The sequence below is a fragment of the Telmatherina bonti genome (genome assembly GCF_933228915.1).
Source record: "Telmatherina bonti genome assembly, chromosome: 22".
NCBI classification, from domain to species: domain Eukaryota; kingdom Metazoa; phylum Chordata; class Actinopteri; order Atheriniformes; family Telmatherinidae; genus Telmatherina; species Telmatherina bonti.
The window spans coordinates 2,780,786-2,800,206 of NC_136631.1; the positions used below are offsets into that span (position 1 = coordinate 2,780,786).

At 43.2% G+C, this 19,421-nt stretch overlaps 1 protein-coding gene across 1 annotated transcript in view; it reads left to right on the forward strand.

Annotated features, from left to right (window-relative positions):
* Positions 1 to 19,421, forward strand: part of nrxn3a (neurexin 3a) — a gene marked incomplete at its 5' end in the record, with an annotated part of 430,723 nt that overhangs the window by 313,559 nt on the left and 97,743 nt on the right. The gene's annotated exons all lie outside the window — the stretch shown is intronic.

The following is a 19,421-nucleotide window of genomic DNA, read 5'->3' on the forward strand; positions in this document are numbered from 1 at the left end:
TGTGGACAGAAACATGTGGACAGATGTGTTGACAGAAACAAGTGGACAGAAACATGTGGATAGATGTGTTGACAGAAATATGTGGACAGATGTGTGGACAGAAACATGTGGACAGGAACATGTGAACAGATGTGTGGACAGAAACATGTGGACAGATGTGTGGACAGAAACATGTGGATAGATGTGTTGACAGAAACATGTGGACAGAAACATGTGGACAGATGTGTGGACAGAAACATGTGGACAGAAACATGTGGATAGATGTGTTGACAGAAACATGTGGACAGATGTGGGGATAGAAACGTGGACAGAAACATGTAAACAGATGTGTGGACAGAAACGTGGACAGAAACATGTGGACAGATGTGTGGACAGAAACATGTGGACAGAAATATGTGGAATGATGTGTGGACAGAAACATGTGGACTGAAACATGTGGACAGATGTGTGGACAGAAAAATGTGGACTGAAACATGTAAATAGATGTGTGGAAAGAAACATGTGGACTGAAACATGTGAATAGACATGTGGACAGAAACATGTGGACTGAAACATGTGGACAAGATGTGTGGACAGAAACATGTGGACAGATGTGTGGAAAGAAACATGTGGATAGATGTGTGGACAGAAACATGTGGATAGATGTGTGGAGAGAAACATGTGGAAAGATGTGTGGAAAAAACATGTGGACAGAAACATGTGGACAGAAACATGTGGAAAGATGTGTGGAAAAAACATGTGGACAGAAACATGTGGACAGATGTGTGGACAGAAACGTGGACAGAAACATGTGGACAGATGTGTGGACAGAAACATGTGGACAGAAACATATGGACATATGTGTCGACAGAAACATGTGGACAGAAACATGTGGACAGAAACATGTGGACAGAAACATGGACTGAAACATGTGGACAGAAACATGTGGACAGATGTGTGGACAGAAACATGTGGACAGATGTGTGGAAAGAAACATGTGGACAGAAACATGTGGACAGAAACGTGGACAGAAACATGTGGACAGATGTGTGGACAGAAACATGTGGACAGATGTGTGGACAGAAACATGTGCATAGATGTGTTGACAGAAACATGTGGACAGATGTGTGGACAGAAACATGTGGACAGATATGTGGACAGAAACATGTGGATAGATGTCTTGACAGAAACAAATGGACCAAAACATGTGGACAGATGTGTGGACAGAAACATGTGGACAGAAACATGTAAACAGATGTGTGGACAGAAACATGTGGACAGATGTGTGGACAGAAACATGTCGATAATTGTGTGGACAGATGTGTGGACAGAAACATGTGGACAGAAACATGTGGACAGATGTGTGGACAGAAACATGTGGACAGAGACATGTGGACAGATGTGTGGGCAGATGTGTGGACAGAAACATGTGGACAGATGTGTGGACAGAAACATGTGGACGGAAACATGTGGATAGATGTGTGGACATATGTGTGGACACAAACATGTGGACAGAAATATGTGGACAGATGTGTGGACAGAAACATGTGGACTGAAACATGTGGACATATGTGTGGACAGAAACATGTGGACTGAAACATGTAAATAGATGTGTGGACAGAAACATGTGGAATGAAACATGTGAATAGACGTGTGGACAGAAACATGTGGACTGAAACATGTGGACAGATGTGTGGACAGAAACGTGGACTGAAACATGTGGACAGATGTGTGGAAAGAAACATGTGGATAGATGTGTGGACTGAACCATGTGGAAAGATGTGTGGAAAAAACATGTGGACAGAAACATGTGGACAGATGTGTGGACAGAAACGTGGACAGAAACATGTGGACAGATGTGTGGACAGAAACATGTGGACAGAAACATATGGACATATGTGTCGACAGAAACATGTGGACAGAAACATGTGGACAGATGTGTGGTCAGGAACATGTGGACAGAAACATGTTAATAGATGTATGGACAGAAACATGTGGACAGATGTTTGGACAGAAACATGTGGACAGAAACATGGACTGAAACATGTGGACAGAAACATGTGGACAGATGTGTTGACAGAAACATGTGGATAGATGTGTTGACAGAAACATGTGGACAGATGTGTGGACAGAAACATGTGGACAGGTGTGTGGAATGAAACACGTGGACAGAAACCTGTGGACAGAAACATGTGGACAGAAACATGTGGACAGAAACGTGGACAGAAACATGTGGACAGATGTGTGGACAGAAACATGTGGACAGAAACATGTGGACAGATGTGTGGACAGAAACATGTGCATAGATGTGTTGACAGAAACATGTGGACAGATGTGTGGACAGAAACATGTGGATAGATGTGTTGACAGAAACATGTGGACATATGTGTGGATAGAAACATGTGGACAGGAACATGTGGACAGATGTGTGGACAGAAACATGTGGACAGAAACATGTGGACAGATGTGTGGACAGATGTGTGGACAGAAACATGTGGACAGATGTGTGGACAGAAACATGTGGATAATTGTGTGGACAGATGTGTGGACAGAAACATGTGGACAGGAACATGTGGACAGATGTGTGGACAGAAACATGTGGACAGAAACATGTGGACAGATGTGTGGACAGAAACATGTGGACAGAAACATGTAAACAGATGTGTGGACAGAAACATGTGGACAGATGTGTGGACAGAAACATGTGGACAGGAACATGTGGACAGATGTGTGGACAGAAACATGTGGACAGAAACATGTGGACAGATGTGTGGACAGATGTGTGGACAGAAACATGTGGACAGATGTGTGGACAGAAACATGTGGACAGAAACATGTGGACAGATGTGTGGACAGAAACATGTGGATAATTGTGTGGACAGATGTGTGGACAGATGTGTGGACAGAAACATGTAGACAGAAACGTGTGGACAGATGTGTGGACAGAAACATGTGGACAGAAACATGTAAACAGATGTGTGGACAGAAACATGTGGACAGATGTGTGGACATAAACATGTGGATAATTGTGTGGACAGAAACATGTGGACAGGAACATGTGGACAGATGTGTGGACAGAAACATGTGGACAGAAACATATGGACAGATGTGTGGACAGATGTGTGGACAGAAACATGTGGACAGATGTGTGGACAGAAACATGTGGACAGATGTGTGGACAGAAACATGTGGACAGAAACATGTGGACAGATGTGTGGACAGAAACATGTGGATAATTGTGTGGACAGAAACATGTGGACAGAAACATGTGGACAGATGTGTGGACAGAAACATGTGGACAGATGTGTGGACAGAAACATGTGGATAGATGTGTGGACAGATGTGTGGACAGAAACATGTGGATAGATGTGTGGGCAGATGTGTGGACAGAAACATGTGGACAGAAACATGTGGACAGATGTGTGGACAGATGTGTGGACAGAAACATGTGGACAGATGTGTGGACAGAAACATGTGGACGGAAACATGTGGATAGATGTGTGGACATATGTGTGGACATAAACATGTGGACAGAAATATGTGGACAGATATGTGGACAGAAACATGTGGACTGAAACATGTGGACAGATGTGTGGACAGAAACATGTGGACTGAAACATGTAAATAGATGTGTGGACAGAAACATGTGGACTGAAACATGTGGACAGATGTGTGGACAGAAACGTGGACTGAAACATGTGGACAAGATGTGTGGACAGAAACATGTGGACAGATGTGTGGAAAGAAACATGTGGATAGATGTGTGGACAGAACCATGTGGAAAGATGTGTGGAAAAACATGTGGACAGAAACATGTGGAAAGATGTGTGGAAAAAACATGTGGACAGAAACTTGTGGACAGAAACATGTGGACAGATGTGTTGACAGAAACAAGTGGACAGAAACATGTGGATAGATGTGTTGACAGAAATATGTGGACAGATGTGTGGACAGAAACATGTGGACAGGAACATGTGAACAGATGTGTGGACAGAAACATGTGGACAGATGTGTGGACAGAAACATGTGGATAGATGTGTTGACAGAAACATGTGGACAGAAACATGTGGACAGATGTGTGGACAGAAACATGTGGACAGAAACATGTGGATAGATGTGTTGACAGAAACATGTGGACAGATGTGGGGATAGAAACGTGGACAGAAACATGTAAACAGATGTGTGGACAGAAACGTGGACAGAAACATGTGGACAGATGTGTGGACAGAAACATGTGGACAGAAATATGTGGAATGATGTGTGGACAGAAACATGTGGACTGAAACATGTGGACAGATGTGTGGACAGAAAAATGTGGACTGAAACATGTAAATAGATGTGTGGACAGAAACATGTGGACTGAAACATGTGAATAGACATGTGGACAGAAACATGTGGACTGAAACATGTGGACAAGATGTGTGGACAGAAACATGTGGACAGATGTGTGGAAAGAAACATGTGGATAGATGTGTGGACAGAAACATGTGGATAGATGTGTGGAGAGAAACATGTGGAAAGATGTGTGGAAAAAACATGTGGACAGAAACATGTGGACAGAAACATGTGGAAAGATGTGTGGAAAAAACATGTGGACAGAAACATGTGGACAGATGTGTGGACAGAAACGTGGACAGAAACATGTGGACAGATGTGTGGACAGAAACATGTGGACAGAAACATATGGACATATGTGTCGACAGAAACATGTGGACAGAAACATGTGGACAGAAACATGTGGACAGAAACATGGACTGAAACATGTGGACAGAAACATGTGGACAGATGTGTGGACAGAAACATGTGGACAGATGTGTGGAAAGAAACATGTGGACAGAAACATGTGGACAGAAACGTGGACAGAAACATGTGGACAGATGTGTGGACAGAAACATGTGGACAGATGTGTGGACAGAAACATGTGCATAGATGTGTTGACAGAAACATGTGGACAGATGTGTGGACAGAAACATGTGGACAGATATGTGGACAGAAACATGTGGATAGATGTCTTGACAGAAACAAATGGACCAAAACATGTGGACAGATGTGTGGACAGAAACATGTGGACAGAAACATGTAAACAGATGTGTGGACAGAAACATGTGGACAGATGTGTGGACAGAAACATGTCGATAATTGTGTGGACAGATGTGTGGACAGAAACATGTGGACAGAAACATGTGGACAGATGTGTGGACAGAAACATGTGGACAGAGACATGTGGACAGATGTGTGGGCAGATGTGTGGACAGAAACATGTGGACAGATGTGTGGACAGAAACATGTGGACGGAAACATGTGGATAGATGTGTGGACATATGTGTGGACACAAACATGTGGACAGAAATATGTGGACAGATGTGTGGACAGAAACATGTGGACTGAAACATGTGGACATATGTGTGGACAGAAACATGTGGACTGAAACATGTAAATAGATGTGTGGACAGAAACATGTGGAATGAAACATGTGAATAGACGTGTGGACAGAAACATGTGGACTGAAACATGTGGACAGATGTGTGGACAGAAACGTGGACTGAAACATGTGGACAGATGTGTGGAAAGAAACATGTGGATAGATGTGTGGACTGAACCATGTGGAAAGATGTGTGGAAAAAACATGTGGACAGAAACATGTGGACAGATGTGTGGACAGAAACGTGGACAGAAACATGTGGACAGATGTGTGGACAGAAACATGTGGACAGAAACATATGGACATATGTGTCGACAGAAACATGTGGACAGAAACATGTGGACAGATGTGTGGTCAGGAACATGTGGACAGAAACATGTTAATAGATGTATGGACAGAAACATGTGGACAGATGTTTGGACAGAAACATGTGGACAGAAACATGGACTGAAACATGTGGACAGAAACATGTGGACAGATGTGTTGACAGAAACATGTGGATAGATGTGTTGACAGAAACATGTGGACAGATGTGTGGACAGAAACATGTGGACAGGTGTGTGGAATGAAACACGTGGACAGAAACCTGTGGACAGAAACATGTGGACAGAAACATGTGGACAGAAACGTGGACAGAAACATGTGGACAGATGTGTGGACAGAAACATGTGGACAGAAACATGTGGACAGATGTGTGGACAGAAACATGTGCATAGATGTGTTGACAGAAACATGTGGACAGATGTGTGGACAGAAACATGTGGATAGATGTGTTGACAGAAACATGTGGACATATGTGTGGATAGAAACATGTGGACAGGAACATGTGGACAGATGTGTGGACAGAAACATGTGGACAGAAACATGTGGACAGATGTGTGGACAGATGTGTGGACAGAAACATGTGGACAGAAACATGTGGACAGATGTGTGGACAGAAACATGTGGATAATTGTGTGGACAGATGTGTGGACAGAAACATGTGGACAGGAACATGTGGACAGATGTGTGGACAGAAACATGTGGACAGAAACATGTGGACAGATGTGTGGACAGAAACATGTGGACAGAAACATGTAAACAGATGTGTGGACAGAAACATGTGGACAGATGTGTGGACAGAAACATGTGGACAGGAACATGTGGACAGATGTGTGGACAGAAACATGTGGACAGAAACATGTGGACAGATGTGTGGACAGATGTGTGGACAGAAACATGTGGACAGATGTGTGGACAGAAACATGTGGACAGAAACATGTGGACAGATGTGTGGACAGAAACATGTGGATAATTGTGTGGACAGATGTGTGGACAGATGTGTGGACAGAAACATGTAGACAGAAACGTGTGGACAGATGTGTGGACAGAAACATGTGGACAGAAACATGTAAACAGATGTGTGGACAGAAACATGTGGACAGATGTGTGGACATAAACATGTGGATAATTGTGTGGACAGAAACATGTGGACAGGAACATGTGGACAGATGTGTGGACAGAAACATGTGGACAGAAACATATGGACAGATGTGTGGACAGATGTGTGGACAGAAACATGTGGACAGATGTGTGGACAGAAACATGTGGACAGAAACATGTGGACAGATGTGTGGACAGAAACATGTGGATAATTGTGTGGACAGAAACATGTGGACAGAAACATGTGGACAGATGTGTGGACAGAAACATGTGGACAGATGTGTGGACAGAAACATGTGGATAGATGTGTGGACAGATGTGTGGACAGAAACATGTAGACAGAAACGTGTGGACAGATGTGTGGACAGAAACATGTGGACAGAAACATGTAAACAGATGTGTGGACAGAAACATGTGGACAGATGTGTGGACATAAACATGTGGATAATTGTGTGGACAGATGTGTGGACAGAAACATGTGGACAGAAACATGTTAATAGATGTGTGGACCGAAACATGTGGACAGATGTTTGGACAGAAACATGTGGACAGAAACATGGACTGAAACATGTGGACAGAAACATGTGGACAGATGTGTGGACAGAAACATGTGGACAGATGTGTGGAAAGAAACATGTGGACAGAAACATGTGGACAGAAACGTGGACAGAAACATGTGGACAGATGTGTGGACAGAAACATGTGGACAGAAACATGTGGACAGATGTGTGGACAGAAACATGTGCATAGATGTGTTGACAGAAACATGTGGACAGATGTGTGGACAGAAACATGTGGACAGATATGTGGACAGAAACATGTGGATAGATGTGTTGACAGAAACAAATGGACCGAAACATGTGGACAGATGTGTGGACAGAAACATGTGGACAGAAACATGTAAACAGATGTGTGGACAGAAACATGAGGACAGATGTGTGGACAGAAACATGTGGATAATTGTGTGGACAGATGTGTGGACAGAAACATGTGGACAGATGTGTGGACAGAAACCTGTGGACAGAAACATGTGGACAGATGTGTGGACAGAAACATGTGGACAGAAACATGTGGATAGATGTGTTGACAGAAACATGTGGACAGATGTGGGGATAGAAACGTGGACAGAAACATGTAAACAGATGTGTGGACAGAAACGTGGACAGAAACATGTGGACAGATGTGTGGACAGAAACATGTGGACAGAAATATGTGGAATGATGTGTGGACAGAAACATGTGGACTGAAACATGTGGACAGATGTGTGGACAGAAAAATGTGGACTGAAACATGTAAATAGATGTGTGGACAGAAACATGTGGACTGAAACATGTGAATAGACATGTGGACAGAAACATGTGGACAAGATGTGTGGACAGAAACATGTGGACAGATGTGTGGAAAGAAACATGTGGATAGATGTGTGGACAGAAACATGTGGATAGATGTGTGGAGAGAAACATGTGGAAAGATGTGTGGAAAAAACATGTGGACAGAAACATGTGGACAGAAACATGTGGAAAGATGTGTGGAAAAAACATGTGGACAGAAACATGTGGACAGATGTGTGGACAGAAACGTGGACAGAAACATGTGGACAGATGTGTGGACAGAAACATGTGGACAGAAACATATGGACATATGTGTCGACAGAAACATGTGGACAGAAACATGTGGACAGAAACATGTGGACAGAAACATGTGGACTGAAACATGTGGACAGATGTGTGGTCAGGAACATGTGGACAGAAACATATGGACATATGTGTCGACAGAAACATGTGGACTGAAACATGTGGACAGATGTGTGGACAGAAACATGTGGACAGATGTTTGGACAGAAACATGTGGACAGAAACATGGACTGAAACATGTGGAAAGAAACATGTGGACAGATGTGTGGACAGAAACATGTGGACAGATGTGTGGAAAGAAACATGTGGACAGAAACATGTGGACAGAAACGTGGACAGAAACATGTGGACAGATGTGTGGACAGAAACATGTGCATAGATGTGTTGACAGAAACATGTGGACAGATGTGTGGACAGAAACATGTGGACAGATATGTGGACAGAAACATGTGGATAGATGTGTTGACAGAAACAAATGGACCTAAACATGTGGACAGATGTGTGGACAGAAACATGTGGACAGAAACATGTAAACAGATGTGTGGACAGAAACATGTGGATAATTGTGTGGACAGATGTGTGGACAGAAACATGTGGACAGAAACATGTGGACAGATGTGTGGACAGAAACATGTGGACAGATGTGTTGACAGAAATATGTGGACAGATGTGTGGACAGAAACATGTGGACAGATATGTGGACAGAAACATGTATACAGAAACATGTGAACAGATGTGTGGACAGAAACATGTGGACAGATGTGTGGACAGAAACATGTGGATAGATGTGTTGACAGAAACATGTGGACAGATGTGTGGACAGAAACATGTGGACAGATGTGTGAACAGAAACATGTGGATAGATGTGTGGACAGAAACATGTAAACAGATGTGTGGACAGAAACATGTGGACAGAAACATGTGGACAGATGTGTGGACAGAAACATGTGGATAGATGTGTTGACAGAAATATGTGGACAGATGTGTGGACAGAAACATATGGATAGATGTGTTGACAGAAACATGTGGACAGATGTGTGGACAGAAACAAGTGGACCGAAACATGTGGATAGATGTGTTGACAGAAATATGTGGACAGATGTGTGGACAGAAACATGTGGACAGGAACATGTGAAACGATGTGTGGACAGAAACATGTGGACAGATGTGTGGACAGAAACATGTGGATAGATGTGTTGACAGAAACATGTGGACAGATGTGTGGACAGAAACGTGGACAGAAACATGTAAACAGATGTGTGGACAGAAACGTGGTCAGAAACATGTCGACAGATGTGTAGACAGAAAGATGTGGACAGAAATATGTGGACAGAAACATGTGGACTGAAACATGTGGACAGATGTGTGGACAGAAAAATGTGGACTGAAACATGTAAATAGATGTGTGGACAGAAACATGTGGACTGAAACATGTGGACAGATGTGTGGACAGAAACATGTGCATAGATGTGTTGACAGAAACATGTGGACAGATGTGTGGACAGAAACATGTGGACAGATATGTGGACAGAAACATGTGGATAGATGTGTTGACAGAAACAAATGGACCGAAACATGTGGACAGATGTGTGGAAAAAACATGTGGACAGAAACATGTAAACAGATGTGTGGACAGAAACATGAGGACAGATGTGTGGACAGAAACATGTGGATAATTGTGTGGACAGATGTGTGGACAGAAACATGTGGACAGATGTGTGGACAGAAACCTGTGGACAGAAACATGTGGACAGATGTGTGGACAGAAACATGTGGACAGAAACATGTGGATAGATGTGTTGACAGAAACATGTGGACAGATGTGGGGATAGAAACGTGGACAGAAACATGTAAACAGATGTGTGGACAGAAACGTGGACAGAAACATGTGGACAGATGTGTGGACAGAAACATGTGGACAGAAATATGTGGAATGATGTGTGGACAGAAACATGTGGACTGAAACATGTGGACAGATGTGTGGACAGAAAAATGTGGACTGAAACATGTAAATAGATGTGTGGACAGAAACATGTGGACTGAAACATGTGAATAGACATGTGGACAGAAACATGTGGACAAGATGTGTGGACAGAAACATGTGGACAGATGTGTGGAAAGAAACATGTGGATAGATGTGTGGACAGAAACATGTGGATAGATGTGTGGAGAGAAACATGTGGAAAGATGTGTGGAAAAAACATGTGGACAGAAACATGTGGACAGAAACATGTGGAAAGATGTGTGGAAAAAACATGTGGACAGAAACATGTGGACAGATGTGTGGACAGAAACGTGGACAGAAACATGTGGACAGATGTGTGGACAGAAACATGTGGACAGAAACATATGGACATATGTGTCGACAGAAACATGTGGACAGAAACATGTGGACAGAAACATGTGGACAGAAACATGTGGACTGAAACATGTGGACAGATGTGTGGTCAGGAACATGTGGACAGAAACATATGGACATATGTGTCGACAGAAACATGTGGACTGAAACATGTGGACAGATGTGTGGACAGAAACATGTGGACAGATGTTTGGACAGAAACATGTGGACAGAAACATGGACTGAAACATGTGGAAAGAAACATGTGGACAGATGTGTGGACAGAAACATGTGGACAGATGTGTGGAAAGAAACATGTGGACAGAAACATGTGGACAGAAACGTGGACAGAAACATGTGGACAGATGTGTGGACAGAAACATGTGCATAGATGTGTTGACAGAAACATGTGGACAGATGTGTGGACAGAAACATGTGGACAGATATGTGGACAGAAACATGTGGATAGATGTGTTGACAGAAACAAATGGACCTAAACATGTGGACAGATGTGTGGACAGAAACATGTGGACAGAAACATGTAAACAGATGTGTGGACAGAAACATGTGGACAGATGTGTGGACAGAAACATGTGGATAATTGTGTGGACAGATGTGTGGACAGAAACATGTGGACAGAAACATGTGGACAGATGTGTGGACAGAAACATGTGGACAGATGTGTTGACAGAAATATGTGGACAGATGTGTGGACAGAAACATGTGGACAGATATGTGGACAGAAACATGTATACAGAAACATGTGAACAGATGTGTGGACAGAAACATGTGGACAGATGTGTGGACAGAAACATGTGGATAGATGTGTTGACAGAAACATGTGGACAGATGTGTGGACAGAAACATGTGGACAGATGTGTGAACAGAAACATGTGGATAGATGTGTGGACAGAAACATGTAAACAGATGTGTGGACAGAAACATGTGGACAGAAACATGTGGACAGATGTGTGGACAGAAACATGTGGATAGATGTGTTGACAGAAATATGTGGACAGATGTGTGGACAGAAACATATGGATAGATGTGTTGACAGAAACATGTGGACAGATGTGTGGACAGAAACAAGTGGACCGAAACATGTGGATAGATGTGTTGACAGAAATATGTGGACAGATGTGTGGACAGAAACATGTGGACAGGAACATGTGAAACGATGTGTGGACAGAAACATGTGGACAGATGTGTGGACAGAAACATGTGGATAGATGTGTTGACAGAAACATGTGGACAGATGTGTGGACAGAAACGTGGACAGAAACATGTAAACAGATGTGTGGACAGAAACGTGGTCAGAAACATGTCGACAGATGTGTAGACAGAAAGATGTGGACAGAAATATGTGGACAGAAACATGTGGACTGAAACATGTGGACAGATGTGTGGACAGAAAAATGTGGACTGAAACATGTAAATAGATGTGTGGACAGAAACATGTGGACTGAAACATGTGAATAGACATGTGGACAGAAACATGTGGACTGAAACATGTGGACAAGATGTGTGGACAGAAACATGTGGACAGATGTGTTGAAAGAAACGTGGACTGAAACATGTGGACAGATGTGTGAAAAGAAACATGTGGATAGATGTGTGGACAGAAACATGTGGAAAGATGTGTGGAAAAAACATGTGGACAGAAACATGTGGACAGAAACATGTGGAAAGATGTGTAGAAAAAACATGTGGACAGAAACATGTGGACAGAAACATGTGGACAGATGTGTGGACAGAAACGTGGACAGAAACATGTGGACAGATGTGTGGACAGAAACATGTGGACAGAAACATATGGACATATGTGTCGACAGAAACATGTGGACTGAAACATGTGGACAGATGTGTGGTCAGGAACATGTGGACAGAAACATGTTAATAGATGTGTGGACCGAAACATGTGGACAGATGTTTGGACAGAAACATGTGGACAGAAACATGGACTGAAACATGTGGACAGAAACATGTGGACAGATGTGTGGACAGAAACATGTGGACAGATGTGTGGAAAGAAACATGTGGACAGAAACATGTGGACAGAAACGTGGACAGAAACATGTGGACAGATGTGTGGACAGAAACATGTGGACAGAAACATGTGGACAGATGTGTGGACAGAAACATGTGCATAGATGTGTTGACAGAAACATGTGGACAGATGTGTGGACAGAAACATGTGGACAGATATGTGGACAGAAACATGTGGATAGATGTGTTGACAGAAACAAATGGACCGAAACATGTGGACAGATGTGTGGACAGAAACATGTGGACAGAAACATGTAAACAGATGTGTGGACAGAAACATAAGGACAGATGTGTGGACAGAAACATGTGGATAATTGTGTGGACAGATGTGTGGACAGAAACATGTGGACAGATGTGTGGACAGAAACCTGTGGACAGAAACATGTGGACAGATGTGTGGACAGAAACATGTGGACAGAAACATGTGGATAGATGTGTTGACAGAAACATGTGGACAGATGTGGGGATAGAAACGTGGACAGAAACATGTAAACAGATGTGTGGACAGAAACGTGGACAGAAACATGTGGACAGATGTGTGGACAGAAACATGTGGACAGAAATATGTGGAATGATGTGTGGACAGAAACATGTGGACTGAAACATGTGGACAGATGTGTGGACAGAAAAATGTGGACTGAAACATGTAAATAGATGTGTGGACAGAAACATGTGGACTGAAACATGTGAATAGACATGTGGACAGAAACATGTGGACAAGATGTGTGGACAGAAACATGTGGACAGATGTGTGGAAAGAAACATGTGGATAGATGTGTGGACAGAAACATGTGGATAGATGTGTGGAGAGAAACATGTGGAAAGATGTGTGGAAAAAACATGTGGACAGAAACATGTGGACAGAAACATGTGGAAAGATGTGTGGAAAAAACATGTGGACAGAAACATGTGGACAGATGTGTGGACAGAAACGTGGACAGAAACATGTGGACAGATGTGTGGACAGAAACATGTGGACAGAAACATATGGACATATGTGTCGACAGAAACATGTGGACAGAAACATGTGGACAGAAACATGTGGACAGAAACATGGACTGAAACATGTGGACAGAAACATGTGGACAGATGTGTGGACAGAAACATGTGGACAGATGTGTGGAAAGAAACATGTGGACAGAAACATGTGGACAGAAACGTGGACAGAAACATGTGGACAGATGTGTGGACAGAAACATGTGGACAGATGTGTGGACAGAAACATGTTAATAGATGTGTGGACCGAAACATGTGGACAGATGTTTGGACAGAAACATGTGGACAGAAACATGGACTGAAACATGTGGACAGAAACATGTGGACAGATGTGTGGACAGAAACATGTGGACAGATGTGTGGAAAGAAACATGTGGACAGAAACATGTGGACAGAAACGTGGACAGAAACATGTGGACAGATGTGTGGACAGAAACATGTGGACAGATGTGTGGACAGAAACATGTGCATAGATGTGTTGACAGAAACATGTGGACAGATGTGTGGACAGAAACATGTGGACAGATATGTGGACAGAAACATGTGGATATATGTGTTGACAGAAACAAATGGACCGAAACATGTGGACAGATGTGTGGACAGAAACATGTGGACAGAAACATGTAAACAGATGTGTGGACAGAAACATGAGGACAGATGTGTGGACAGAAACATGTGGATTATTGTGTGGACAGATGTGTGGACAGAAACATGTGGACAGATGTGTGGACAGAAACATGTGGACAGAAACATGTGGACAGATGTGTGGACAGATGTGTGGACAGAAACATGTGGACAGATGTGTGGACAGAAACATGTGGACGGAAACATGTGGATAGATGTGTGGACATATGTGTGGACATAAACATGTGGACAGAAATATGTGGACAGATGTGTGGACAGAAACATGTGGACTGAAACATGTGGACAGATGTGTGGACAGAAACATGTGGACTGAAACATGTAAATAGATGTGTGGACAGAAACATGTGGACTGAAACATGTGGACAGATGTGTGGACAGAAACGTGGACTGAAACATGTGGACAAGATGTGTGGACAGAAACATGTGGACAGATGTGTGGAAAGAAACATGTGGATAGATGTGTGGACAGAACCATGTGGAAAGATGTGTGGAAAAACATGTGGACAGAAACATGTGGAAAGATGTGTGGAAAAAACATGTGGACAGAAACTTGTGGACAGAAACATGTGGACAGATGTGTTGACAGAAACAAGTGGACAGAAACATGTGGATAGATGTGTTGACAGAAATATGTGGACAGATGTGTGGACAGAAACATGTGGACAGGAACATGTGAACAGATGTGTGGACAGAAACATGTGGACAGATGTGTGGACAGAAACATGTGGATAGATGTGTTGACAGAAACATGTGGACAGAAACATGTGGACAGATGTGTGGACAGAAACATGTGGACAGAAACATGTGGATAGATGTGTTGACAGAAACATGTGGACAGATGTGGGGATAGAAACGTGGACAGAAACATGTAAACAGATGTGTGGACAGAAACGTGGACAGAAACATGTGGACAGATGTGTGGACAGAAACATGTGGACAGAAATATGTGGAATGATGTGTGGACAGAAACATGTGGACTGAAACATGTGGACAGATGTGTGGACAGAAAAATGTGGACTGAAACATGTAAATAGATGTGTGGACAGAAACATGTGGACTGAAACATGTGAATAGACATGTGGACAGAAACATGTGGACTGAAACATGTGGACAAGATGTGTGGACAGAAACATGTGGACAGATGTGTGGAAAGAAACATGTGGATAGATGTGTGGACAGAAACATGTGGATAGATGTGTGGAGAGAAACATGTGGAAAGATGTGTGGAAAAAACATGTGGACAGAAACATGTGGACAGAAACATGTGGAAAGATGTGTGGAAAAAACATGTGGACAGAAACATGTGGACAGATGTGTGGACAGAAACGTGGACAGAAACATGTGGACAGATGTGTGGACAGAAACATGTGGACAGAAACATATGGACATATGTGTCGACAGAAACATGTGGACAGAAACATGTGGACAGAAACATGTGGACAGAAACATGGACTGAAACATGTGGACAGAAACATGTGGACAGATGTGTGGACAGAAACATGTGGACAGATGTGTGGAAAGAAACATGTGGACAGAAACATGTGGACAGAAACGTGGACAGAAACATGTGGACAGATGTGTGGACAGAAACATGTGGACAGATGTGTGGACAGAAACATGTGCATAGATGTGTTGACAGAAACATGTGGACAGATGTGTGGACAGAAACATGTGGACAGATATGTGGACAGAAACATGTGGATAGATGTCTTGACAGAAACAAATGGACCAAAACATGTGGACAGATGTGTGGACAGAAACATGTGGACAGAAACATGTAAACAGATGTGTGGACAGAAACATGTGGACAGATGTGTGGACAGAAACATGTCGATAATTGTGTGGACAGATGTGTGGACAGAAACATGTGGACAGAAACATGTGGACAGATGTGTGGACAGAAACATGTGGACAGAGACATGTGGACAGATGTGTGGGCAGATGTGTGGACAGAAACATGTGGACAGATGTGTGGACAGAAACATGTGGACGGAAACATGTGGATAGATGTGTGGACATATGTGTGGACACAAACATGTGGACAGAAATATGTGGACAGATGTGTGGACAGAAACATGTGGACTGAAACATGTGGACATATGTGTGGACAGAAACATGTGGACTGAAACATGTAAATAGATGTGTGGACAGAAACATGTGGAATGAAACATGTGAATAGACGTGTGGACAGAAACATGTGGACTGAAACATGTGGACAGATGTGTGGACAGAAACGTGGACTGAAACATGTGGACAGATGTGTGGAAAGAAACATGTGGATAGATGTGTGGACTGAACCATGTGGAAAGATGTGTGGAAAAAACATGTGGACAGAAACATGTGGACAGATGTGTGGACAGAAACGTGGACAGAAACATGTGGACAGATGTGTGGACAGAAACATGTGGACAGAAACATATGGACATATGTGTCGACAGAAACATGTGGACAGAAACATGTGGACAGATGTGTGGTCAGGAACATGTGGACAGAAACATGTTAATAGATGTATGGACAGAAACATGTGGACAGATGTTTGGACAGAAACATGTGGACAGAAACATGGACTGAAACATGTGGACAGAAACATGTGGACAGATGTGTTGACAGAAACATGTGGATAGATGTGTTGACAGAAACATGTGGACAGATGTGTGGACAGAAACATGTGGACAGGTGTGTGGAATGAAACACGTGGACAGAAACCTGTGGACAGAAACATGTGGACAGAAACATGTGGACAGAAACGTGGACAGAAACATGTGGACAGATGTGTGGACAGAAACATGTGGACAGAAACATGTGGACAGATGTGTGGACAGAAACATGTGCATAGATGTGTTGACAGAAACATGTGGACAGATGTGTGGACAGAAACATGTGGATAGATGTGTTGACAGAAACATGTGGACATATGTGTGGATAGAAACATGTGGACAGGAACATGTGGACAGATGTGTGGACAGAAACATGTGGACAGAAACATGTGGACAGATGTGTGGACAGATGTGTGGACAGAAACATGTGGACAGAAACATGTGGACAGATGTGTGGACAGAAACATGTGGATAATTGTGTGGACAGATGTGTGGACAGAAACATGTGGACAGGAACATGTGGACAGATGTGTGGACAGAAACATGTGGACAGAAACATGTGGACAGATGTGTGGACAGAAACATGTGGACAGAAACATGTAAACAGATGTGTGGACAGAAACATGTGGACAGATGTGTGGACAGAAACATGTGGACAGGAACATGTGGACAGATGTGTGGACAGAAACATGTGGACAGAAACATGTGGACAGATGTGTGGACAGATGTGTGGACAGAAACATGTGGACAGATGTGTGGACAGAAACATGTGGACAGAAACATGTGGACAGATGTGTGGACAGAAACATGTGGATAATTGTGTGGACAGATGTGTGGACAGATGTGTGGACAGAAACATGTAGACAGAAACGTGTGGACAGATGTGTGGACAGAAACATGTGGACAGAAACATGTAAACAGATGTGTGGACAGAAACATGTGGACAGATGTGTGGACATAAACATGTGGATAATTGTGTGGACAGAAACATGTGGACAGGAACATGTGGACAGATGTGTGGACAGAAACATGTGGACAGAAACATATGGACAGATGTGTGGACAGATGTGTGGACAGAAACATGTGGACAGATGTGTGGACAGAAACATGTGGACAGATGTGTGGACAGAAACATGTGGACAGAAACATGTGGACAGATGTGTGGACAGAAACATGTGGATAATTGTGTGGACAGAAACATGTGGACAGAAACATGTGGACAGATGTGTGGACAGAAACATGTGGACAGATGTGTGGACAGAAACATGTGGATAGATGTGTGGACAGATGTGTGGACAGAAACATGTAGACAGAAACGTGTGGACAGATGTGTGGACAGAAACATGTGGACAGAAACATGTAAACAGATGTGTGGACAGAAACATGTGGACAGATGTGTGGACATAAACATGTGGATAATTGTGTGGACAGATGTGTGGACAGAAACATGTGGACAGGAACATGTGGACAGATGTGTGGACAGAAACATGTGGACAGAAACATGTGGACAGATGTGTGGACAGATGTGTGGACAGAAACATGTGGACAGATGTGTGGACAGAAACATGTGGACAGAAACATGTGGACAGATGTGTGGACAGAAACATGTGGATAATTGTGTGGACAGAAACATGTGGACAGGAACATGTGGACAGATGTGTGGACAGAAACATGTGGACAGATGTGTGGACAGAAACATGTGGACAGATGTGTGGACAGAAACATGTGGACAGAAACATGTGGATAGATGTGTGGGCAGATGTGTGGACAGAAACATGTAGACAGAAACATGTGGACAGATGTGTGGACAGAAACATGTGGACAGAAACATGTGGATAGATGTGTGGACAGATGTGTGGACAGAAACGTGGACAGAAACGTGTACAGATGTGTGGACAGAAACATGTGGACAGAAACATGTGGACAGAAACCTGTGGACAGAAACATGTGGACAGTGGACACTACTTTAGCCTTCTCCATTCCACTTCTCTTAGAGATGCACAAACATCCATCAGCAAATCACTCCTCAAAAGTCATCTTTTTTAAAGTCACTCCCATCTAATGGTGCGCCAACTAAATGCAAACAACCGAGTAGCGCTCTCTGCAAGCCTCGACGTTTATTACCACTACGGAAGCCACGAGGGTCAAAATGGGAAAATGTCAAGGTCTGTACGTCAACTGTCCTTTGTACTTGCTACCAAGCTAATGCTAACAGCTAATGTCATGGTGGGAAACCATGTGACTAGGGGGACATCAACCCCCACACACGCGGCTGTAGCTCAGGAGGAAGAGCAGTTGTCCTTCAACTGGTAAGTTGGGGGATCGATTCCAGGCTTCCCCTG